This window comes from Suncus etruscus, chromosome 4 (assembly GCF_024139225.1).
Source record: "Suncus etruscus isolate mSunEtr1 chromosome 4, mSunEtr1.pri.cur, whole genome shotgun sequence".
Lineage (NCBI taxonomy): Eukaryota > Metazoa > Chordata > Mammalia > Eulipotyphla > Soricidae > Suncus > Suncus etruscus.
Window position 1 is genome coordinate 35,364,209 of NC_064851.1, and position 11,418 is coordinate 35,375,626.

The 11,418-nt window shown below is 34.3% G+C and overlaps 1 non-coding gene across 1 annotated transcript; it reads left to right on the forward strand.

Annotated features, from left to right (window-relative positions):
- Window positions 1-766: 766 nt before the first annotated feature.
- Window positions 767-873, forward strand: LOC126008302 (U6 spliceosomal RNA). Its single transcript, XR_007495639.1, has one exon. It is a non-coding gene; the product is annotated as a U6 spliceosomal RNA (small nuclear RNA).
- Window positions 874-11,418: the final 10,545 nt, after the last annotated feature.

The window sequence follows — 11,418 nt, forward strand, 5'->3', positions numbered from 1 at the left end:
CAACAATGACCTGCTCTACAGGACATGGTTCTCTCTAGTGCCCCTTAAGTGTGAGGGGAAACAAGAGGATGCTCCGCACCATCCTGACTGCAATATGGGATATGCAGACTCCAGGATCTTTAATACAGAAGCATGATACCAACAACAGAGACTATGTGAGGAATGGAGGTGTATTGCCACTACAGACGATGACTTGAATTGGACAAACTAGTTTGCCTGGAGCCTAGAGTCAGTCCTGTGTCAGGAAACTTCAGGGGTAGGGTCTCCTTGTATTTAGACCATAATTTGTCTTTCCATGTCTCTTATGTTTTGGTGGGCCTATGCAAACAAATGCCACTTTAATACCGTTTTTTTACTATGTTCCCTTGACTCCAATCCTTAAGAAAAACAACCCACTAAAACTTTTGAGGTTAACTTAAACTAGTAAGCATGTGCATGGAACTAGAGAAATGTACCTTGCCCTCAATGTTTAAGGAGTTACATAAGTCTAATGTCTTTAGATTATATTGTGTGCTGCTAAGAATTAGTATGTACTACAACTGGGGATTTGAGGGACAAAGTAATTGTATTGTACATGGGTTCAGTTTTGTTTTTCTTAATGTTCTTTGGCTGAAAGTTCAAGGCTGGGATATCATCGATGGGACTACCGAGAATTCTGTTTATGGGTGATTGGGCTTCCACTGTAACTTTACCCTGTCCTCTTTCTTTGCATCTTTGTTGTCATAATTAAAATAAAATTAAAAAAATGTAAAAAAAAAAGAAAGAAGTGCTTGCTTCTGCAGCACATATACTAAAATTGGAACGATACAGAGAAGATTAGCATGGCCCCTGCGCAAGGATGACACGCAAATTCGTGAAGCGTTCCATATTTAAAAAAAAAAAAAAGAAAGAAAATTACATGTAATATCTGATGCAACAAAAATAGGAATTTACAACTAAGAATTTAAAGAAAAAAAAAAAGAGTTCCTTTCTCTCAATATCCCCACCAGCACTGATAGTTCTCATTTTTTGTGATGTGTGCCATTCTCTGTGGTGTGAGGTGGTATCTCATCGTTGTTTTGATTTGCATCTCCCTGATGATTAGTGACGAGGGGCATTTTTTCATGTGCCTTTTGGCCATTTGTATTTCTTTTTATCTAAGTGTCTGTTCATTTCTTTTCCCTATTTTTTTTATGGGATTAGATGTTTTTTCTTGTAAAGTTCTGTCAGTGCCGTGTATATTTTGGATATTAGCCTGTTATCTGAAGGGTGTTGGGTGAATAGTTTCTCCCACTCAGTGGGTGACTCTTGTATCCTGGGCACTATTTCTTTTGAGGTGCAGAAGCTTCTCAGTTTAATGTATTCCCATCTGTTGATCTCTGCTTCCACTTGTTTGGAAAGTGCAATTTCTTCCTTGAAGATGCCTTTAGTCTCAATGTCATGGAGTGTTTTACCGACGTATTGTTCTATATGCCTTATGGTATCAGGTCTGATATCAAGGTCTTTAATCCATTTGGATTTTACCTTCGTACATGATGTTAACTGGGGGTCTATGTTTGTTTTTTTTGCAAGTGGCTAACCAGTTCTGCCAGCACTACTTGTTGAAAAGGTTTTCCCTGCTCCACTTAGTATTTCTTGCTCCTTTGTCAAAAATTATGTAATTGTATGTCTGGGGGACAATGTCTGAGAACTCAAGCCTATTCCACTGATCTGAGGGTCTGTCTTTATTCCAATACCATGCATTTTTTGATAACTATAGCTTTGTAGTACAGTTTAAAGTTGGGGAAAGTAATACCTCCTATTTTCCTTTTCCCTAGGAGTGCTTTAGCTATTCGAGGGTGTTTATTGTTCCAGATGAACTTCATAAGTTTTTGATCCACTTCTTTGAAGAATGTCATGGGTATTTTTAAGGGGATCTCATTAAATCTGTATAATACTTTGGGGAGTATTGCCATTTTAATGATGTTAATGCTGCCAATCCATGAGCGTGGTATGTGTTTCCATTTCCGTGTGTCCTCTCTTATTTCTTGGAGCAGGGCTTTATAGGTTTTTTTATATACGTCCTTCATGCCTTTGGTCAAGTTGACTCCAAGATATTTGAGTTTGTGTGGCATTATTGTGAATGGGATTGCCTTCCTGACTTTCATCTCTTCCCTATCATTATTGGTGTATAAAAATGCCATTGATTTCTGTAGGTTGATTTGGTAGCCTGCCACCTTGCTATATGAATCTATTGTTTCTAGAAGCTTTTTGGTAGAGTCTTTAGGGTTTTCTAAGTAGAGTATCATGTCGTCTGCAAACAATGAGAGCTTGACTTCTTCCTTTCCTATCTGGATTCCCTTGATATCTTTTTCTTGCCTGATCGCTATAGCAAGAACTTCAAGTACTATGTTGAAGAGGAGTGGTGAGAGCGGACAGCCTTGTCTTTACCAGAATTTAGAGGAAAGGCTTTTAGTTTTTCTCCATTGAGGATAATATTTGCCATTGGCTTGTGGTAGATGGCTTCAACTAGGTTGAGAAAGGTTCCTTCCATTCCCAGCTTGCTGAGAGTTTTGATCAAGAATGGGTGTTGGACCTTATCAAATGCTTTTTCTGCATCTATTGATATGATCATGTGATTTTTATTTTTCTTGTTGTTGATGTTGTGTATGATGTTGATAGATTTACAGATGTTAAACCATCCTTGCATTCCTGGGATAAAATCTATTTGGTCGTAGTGTATGATCTTCTTGATGATGCATTGGGTCCTATTTGCCAGAATTTTGTTGAAGATCTTTGCATCAGCATTCATCAGGGATATTGCTCTGTAATTTTCTTTTTTGGCAGCATCTCTGTCTGGTTTAGGTATCAAGGTGATGTTGGCTTCATAAAAGCTGTTTGGGAGTGTTCCTGTTTTTTCAATTTCATGGAAGAGCTTGGCTAGGATTGGTAGTAGCTCCTCTTGAAAGATTTGAAAAAATTTATTAGGAAATCCATCTGAGCCTGGGCTTTTCTTTTTGGGCAGATGTTTGATTATAGTTTGAATTTCCTCAGTAGTGATGGGGGTGTTTAGATATGCTACATCTTCCTTATTTAAATATGGAAGGTTATAAGTGTTCAAGAATTTTTTCATTTCTTTTAGGTTCTCATGTTTAGTAGCATAAAGTTTCTCAAAGTAGTCTCTGATTACCCTTTGGATCTCTGCAATATCTGTCGTGATCTCCCCCTTTCATTTCTAATACGGGTTATCAGATTTCTCTCTCTCTCTCTCTCTTTCTTTTTGAGTTTTGCCAATGGTCTATCAATCTTGTTTATTTTTTCAAATAACCAACCTCTGCTTTCGTTGATCTTTCAGATGGTTTTTTGGTTTTCCACTTCATAGTGTTCTGCTTTCAACTTTGTTATTTCCTTCTGTGTCCCTATTTTTGGTTCCTTTTGTTGGTCATTTTCTAATTTTTTGAGCTGCGTTACTAAGTTATTTAGGTATGCCCCTTCTTCCTTCCTGATGTGTGCTTGTAGAGCTATAAATTTTCCTCTCAGGATCGCTTTTGTGTGTCCCATATATTCTGGCAGTTTGTGTCGCATTGGACTTCTAATTATGCTTTTTTTATGCATACATCATTCCAATAACACTCCTGTCATCAAAGAGCCTGCTTCATTCTACCAGTGTCTCAAGGATTACTCCCAACCACTGTTTTCCCATCACAAAAGATCATTTCTAGAACTAAATGTTCAATGCAGATGACTCTTAGCATTTGTTGTTCCCTTAGTGTTTTGTTTTGTTTTGCTTTGATCTCTTTGTTTTATCCCACATATGGGAGAGAGATTTTGTTTGTGTTTTTGTTTTTAGGTTACACCTGGCAGCGCTCAAGGATTACTCCTAGCACTACACTCAGAAATCGCTCCTCGCAGGCTCAGAGGACCTTATAAGATGCCGGGATTTGAACCGCTGTCCTTCTGCATGCAAGGCAAACACACTACCTCCATGCTATCTCTCCGGCCCCGGACAGATTTATAATTTATAATTGTGGAGGAAGTGAGGAGTCAATATCTCTATTACTTATAGAATTCAGTTTGGATTCAATGCATTTTTCTTTACATGTTTACCTAAAATAGTAATTATATCAAAGTGAATAAAGAGAAAAACATAAAGCTATATTTTATTATAGTTTTCATTGCAACAGGTGTTATACATCAAAACATTATTATACATAAAGATAATATAAAGATAAAAATAAATATAGTACCTTTCATTTAAAAATCAATAAATACAAGAATTGAACTGAGTTATATCTGCCTCTGGAGTCCTTCCACTCTCAACATTGTGCCTTTGATTGACAATTGATATTCCAAACTGACACTTTAATTCTTCAAACACACCAGCACAGTCCAAATTTGATCACAATGACCCTGGCTGTTCTCAGCAGAAAGTTTGTTCTGGCTCCTCATGGTGTATAATAAAATTTCTCATGCTAAAGAGACACAAAATAAAATTTGTCCTCATACTTCAATATTAGCATTTACAGACTTCAGTTAGTCCCTTTCATGTTATTTTATCTTATTATCTCTAGTTTTATCATTTTGTATTCATATAATGTTGCCTTCACTTTACAAAATCTGCACAAGCATGGTTTATAGAGGTTTCTTCTTTTCTGCTCTCAGAATGTTGCACATATTTATTCAAAGAATTCTTGGAATAATTTATAAAAGGCCACATGACATCTCTCCTTTAGTTTGTGTATTTGAATAAACTTAATGACCATAAAAATTATGGAGCAGATTTCACCTCCTACTAAGTGTCGATATTAGAAAACCGAGAGTCTGTTCTTGGGAGACAAGATTCATGGAATGTAGACTATCATAAATCTTTATGAATGGATAAATTAATGGAAAAATAGCTAAAGAATTTGATTAAGCATGATAATATTACATAATACAAAAATTTAGTCTGTTATACCTGTGATATATTTATTCAAATATGCTTTAGAAGACATGTGCCAGCCCTCTGTAGAGTTCTCATAGTCTCCCTTTCTACTTCCTAGCACTTATTCAGAAAATATGCCTTCTGTATGTTTCACTGTGGGTCCATTTAGATACATAATACAAACTTACATTCAAAAACCAAACCAAAATGAAATCATGGCATCTCTCATTAGGCCCATTGCCTGATTTTCATTAGGCCTGTTGCCTCTCTCTCATTAGGCCCTCTGCCTGGTTTTCATGAGTATCACAGTTTAAGATTCATTAGGCCTATTGCCTGATTTCTATTAGGTACATTACCTGATTTTTTAATAGGCTTATTGCCTGATTTCCTTTGGACCCTTGGCACTAAGAGCTAAAGCTTGTTGTTATGGCTTCTCTACTAGTTGTACTTCTTTCCCAAATCAGTGATAATTAAAACTTGTAAGATCTTATATTTGATGAGACACCAGTGAGAGCTTTATAACAAAAGTATTTGTGAAGTTTAGGACAGACCCCCACTGAATTTCATTTGCAAGAATTCATTAGTTTTCGAGGTTTGAAGTTGATTTAACATTACCTTTTTAAATCAGTATATGCCCCATAAAACCAATGCAGCAGAATGAATAAATAAAAAGAATGCTATTAATTTGAATTCAGTTGAATTGGAACAAAATAATTTGAATGATGTTATTAGGTTAATTAAATATTTTGTTTTCTATTACATTTGTACATTTTGAAATCAGTGATCTTTGCCACAATGTCTCTTTTGTAACTACAAAAGAGAATATGGTTTAGTTTCATTAATTTATTCATATGCAAACTAGATTGATACAATTATTATTTTCACTAGAATTGTACATTTAAATAGGAATAGTATATTTTTACATAACTTCCATACTTATTTTAAGAAGTCATTCTATGTAACTTATAAATAGCATTCAGTAAAATAGTTTATTTCCACATAAGGTACATATTCAGAGATGAATTTTTCAATTAGAATTTGTAAATTTAAACATTAAACATATTTTAAAACAAAACTATAATTTATGAAAATAAAATTTCTTATGTTGAAAAATAAAATTGAATAGCTCATTTAAATGTATTTGAATGATCAACTTTTAATACTCACAAAAGTAACATAAATTGACATAAACTATTTAAAATTTTTGAATACTTTTTACTACTTCATAGTTAAATAAGATACAAAATTTAAGTTGTTCATTTGAAAAATGTGTAAATCATGTTATTTATTCTCAACAAGGGAGTATCTATATTTGTTCATGACCTCTTAATTTCTACTTTAGAACATTCAAAGCATAGCATTTTAAATGTTCTTTATGAGTTGAGTATATTAAAATATTTTGCATGCATTTTATTTGTGTAACTTAAAAATCATCCTAATTTCTAATTCAGAATCAGTAATTAGTGATGAATTCCTGATTATTACACTTTAGAATCATCTTTTATGTAAGGCAACATGGTGAAAAACCGTCTTCTAATTTCTAAATGTTATCCTTAGATATTTTAGGTAATGTGCTGACAGGAAGAGGAATACATATTCAATATTGGATAGGTTGTTCACCTGACTGGATCTGGAGATTCTATTTCTGTTCAAAAACCTATATTTTATGCATTCACTGCTCAATCTGTCCTAGGCCTTGAGAGCCTTGATCTTAAATTTGTCGCTTTATTAATCACTTGCATGTGGGAAGCTGACAGCCAATAACATTCTCTCTTGACAGTAGTGTTTAGATGAACTGTTCATTAAACATTTGGCCCAGGAATTATGACAGACACAGTGGTTTGAAAGACTTATTTTGACTAAATGTTTTATTGGGGAGATTCCTCATCACCCATGTCCACATGCACTGATTTATTTCTTGTCAAAACATGAGCTTGCCAACACATAGGCTGCTCTGGATTAAGTCATATTTAAAGGCTAGAATAATAAGCACTCTCCTTAAAATTCTTCAGAAAAGGAAATGCTAAAAAACGGTATAATTGCCTATTCATGTTGACATTCACACTAATGTTGAATTGTATACTGTACACATCGTGATTATGTTAGTTAAAAGAAGAGACTGTGCAATAATTAGACTCCTTTATTCATTGAGAATTTAAAGAGAGAAGACCACATTCCTTCAACATAAAAAGGAAAGTATGATTGTTTTGTTTGCTGGAAAAAAAATCGGTTTTATCAAGAAAAGCAATATATTCATTTGCTTTTCTGCTATTTGTTTAATATCGCAGTGATAAAATATTATTTTGTAATATTTATTTGTTAAGAATAAATAATTTCAGACACAAAAACTTCTAAAAACCAAAATTAAAAGGTAAAATGCCTTATTCTATCATTTAATTTTAAAGATAAAGTAATTATTAATGTTATATCTCCAATATTTCTTTTGTGTTTTGTTTTTTTTTGTTTGTTTGTTTTTCTTTTTTGTTTTTCGGGCCACACCCATTTGGTGCTCAGGGCTTACTCCTGGCTAAGCGCTCAGAAATTGCCCCTGGCTTGGGGGGACCATATGGGACGCCTGGGGATCCAACCGCGGTTGCAGTCCTTCCTTGGCTAGTGCTTGCAAGGCAGACACCTTACCTCTAGAGCAGGGGTCTCAAACTCAATTTACCTGGGGGCCGCAGGAGGCAAAGTCGGGATGATCCTTGAGTGCAAAGTCAGTAGTAAGCCTTGAACATTGGGTGGTGTGACCCCAAAAACTAAAACAAAACAAAACAAAAAGATAGGCAGGGGCACAAAATGTTGTATGGAGGGCCGGAAACGGCCTGCAGGCCGCAAGTTTGAGACCCCTGCTCTAGAGCCACCTACCCAGCCCCATTTCTTTTGTTTAATTTATTGTTTAATTAAATTAATTATGCCCTTTTATTTAATTTATTGTTTTAAAAACATTGGTCAACGCAACATTTTGTTTAGAAAAGTCTCTGCCTCTGCTCAGCCAAAAAAATTCTTTATGCTATATAGTCATTAAAATAAAAGGTCAACTCAATTGATTGAAATAGTTAAAATGGCAATAAGAGAGATTAGATAATGTGGTTTCAAGGTGGTCCCATTGTTTCCTCATGTGCCTTGATATATCTAATAGTACTGAAAGAAACATTATTCATAGTTAATTCAAAACAGTTTAGTGTATAGGCTTTTGTACAAAATATTTTTTAACTGAATTCTCACTCTTGAAGAATTACTTCAGGATGTAGACATAAAGATATATAGCATTTAAAACAAATAAGTAGAGGAGAAAAGAAACCTCAAGACGCAAATATTTGCTTAGATTTCTTGAGGTTGGAGATTAAGTGCCCTAACAAAAGCATTTTTTTTTCACCTTTTTTTAATTTACAAAAACTTTAACTTTAATTTAAGGCCAGGACTAGATGACTTTGAAAATAGAAGAATTTCATAGCCCTGGATGCTTGGAAATGTTGGAAAATTGATGAAGCAAATAATTTACTATAATTGTATATGTATTGACTAAAATACATTAAATAAACTATTTTTCTTATTAACTCCTTATTCAAAGCCTAAATTTCTACATCTGAAATACATACAAAATCTTTACAATATTTTGGTTTTATTTACAAGTCAGTTTATCTAATCCCTTATTACTGTGTTTAATGACATCTTAGGATATTATATATGAAGGCTTTTATTTTCTCTTTTGTGCATCCTGATTATTGTTATTTTAAGCATTCCCTCTACTGAAATGTAAAATAAATTACACTGTACTCCTCTGGGTTTATAGAAGGAGAGGCTGGACAAATAATCAAAAAGTATCTGACAGATTAATGAAAAAGATTTAAAGTTTATAATAATATTGATACACCTATATGTATAGATGGGGAAGATCTATGCAATGCAGAGTAGCTTAGTCATTCTTGAGAAACTTGATTAGGGGCAAGAGAAGTAGTAAAGGAACTAAAGTGCTTGCCTTGCCCAATTCTCACACAAGTTGAATCCCTGGCGTTGCATATGGACCTCATAGCACAGTCTGGAGATATTACTGAACACAGAATAAGGAATAAATACTGAACACTGCAAAATATAACTCAAAATTTATATCGAATAAGCTTAACAAATAAGCACTGTAAAGTGTGACTCAAAAATTATATCAAAGGGGCTGGAGCAGTGGCACAAGTGTTAGGGTGTCTACCTTGCACGTGCTAAAGTAGGAGGGATGGTGGTTCAATCCCTTGGCTTCTCAGATGGTCTCCCAAGTAAGGAGTGATTTCTGAGTGCTCAGGAGTGAACCTTGAGCATCAATGGGTGTGGCCCCAAAACAAAAAAAAAATTTAAAAAAATGGTTAGGGGATGCATGGGTGGTGCAAGTAGTATGCCTTGCACACAGCTAACCTAAGACAGACCTCAGTTCCATCTCCCGACATCCTGTATGCCTCCTTCAGGCCAGGAGCAATTTTTGAGCACATAACTAGGAGTAACCCCTGACCATCACTGGATGTGGCCCCAAGACAAACAAATATATTTAAAAATATTTTAAATATTATATCAAATAAGATAGAGCAGAAGACACTGATAAAAAGAGAAAGTTGGGAAGATGGAACTCTTTCTTGGTTTAGTCCAACAATAAGTAACTATTGAACTTTCAGTAACTCCTACTCAAATATTTTGTTGTTTATATTTATGCCCTTTATTCATGTAGTCTCAACCTTTTCATAATGTTACATCATTTTATGGTGGCAGTTCTTTCCAACTTTCTGAATATTTCTCAAATTCCCACTGAATTTCAACCATGAATGTATGGAAATGTGGATTGTGTTATGGTAGATGAAGTAATCATTCAACAAGAAACCAATTCAGTAAATATTGTTGTCTTCTGTGTCCACTTTTCCATTTTGGCATTTTGATAGATGCCAAATTAATTAGTCATTTAGAAGATATTATCTTTGCAATGAAGAATTCATAATTTTAAAATAAAGTCAAAACTAGCATGAAGGCCACTTTTCATTCTAGAGAATGCTATTCTGAAGAAATTTGTGCTGCTTCCAGAGGTTATTGTTGTATATTATTTTCCTATAGAAACTTCCAGAGACTACTCAAATACGTCATTCCAAGATATTCCTTTGATGCAATAATAGATTATCTGGGAGCTGAAGAGATAGTACTAAAAGTATGTGCTTGCCTTGCATGGTGACAATCTTGGTTTGATCCTCAGCATCAAACTGGTTCCCCAGGACAATCAGGAGTGAATATAAATGCAGTTTCAGAAATAATTCTGAGCATCACTGGTTGTATACTAAATAACAAACTATCTTGAGATATATTCAGAGATTCATAACAAGACAATTTTCCTGTGAAAATTTAGCTTCCTTTATATATAGAACAAAATCAGAATTGTGATTTTGAAAAATTTGAGGACAGAGAATATACTATGTTTTAGTGTAGATAAATATTAGCATCAATATAGTATAGTATAGTATATTTTGATATATAATGTGTTGTTAATTGCCCAATTCTCTTTGTCTCATTCTCTAAAAAGTAATGTATTTTGGTGGCATTTTAACTGACTCAAGTTCAGCCCCTTTGGAACTAATACACTAGTATCCATAACTATATTAAATTTAAATATGCTTCTATAAGGACTTGATAAATGGAGTTCAAGGCATTCAGTAAAAGCTCCTCACTGTAGTTGGCTTAAGTTACAACTTTAATATCTTCTTTTGAGTGTGCTTTTTTGTTTTTTTTTTATTAAAAGAAAAAATGCAAGAAAAATATGTCATTGAGATTGATTGTAATGGCCAGCTGTTATGATCTCAATGGAAGTATTAGAGTCCCTGCCTAAGGTGCATTGAAGAGTGCCAAGCCTCATCGCAACTCAGCTCATCCTAAAAAGCACCATGGCCTGGAGTGAAAGCTGTAATTTAAAAATCTCCTTGAGACCCATTATTTGCAAATCATTGACACAACAAACTGTAACAACCCTGGTCCTCCTTGTCAATGCATGCTTAGGGAGCTTTTCATCCGCAGAACCTTGCATGCTCAATAACTTTCAGTACTAAAAATCCTTATGAAATTTCTGAAGAAAATGAGCAACTGCGCATGAGCCAAAAATCCCCTTTAAATGTTAAACGAGAAAATTAAAATCGACTAAACTAGTCAGTGGCATTGTATATGGGAGAGAATCCTCACAAGTTAAAAGTTTTCATGTTACTCTGTTGCTTAAAATAGATCCAACTAGATATTCAATTTTTTTCTAGCAATTAAAAAAAAGCATCTGAAATATCTCCATTGGCACTACTCTCCCCTTGTCTTCATGTGAAGATTTTAAAAACAAATGAAAGGTTTTCTCACTAAAGTTGAAAAGAGGAAAATATCACTCTGGAGAATCAGCCTTTGCCAACATTAACCATGAAGAGAAATTTCATAGCTTAGACAATTTTTTTTAGGGAAAGATTTTTAAGACAAAATATTTATAGTACAAACACAGATACCGGCTCATCTGTGAGTTAAATGATGTATCCTTCAAAAAT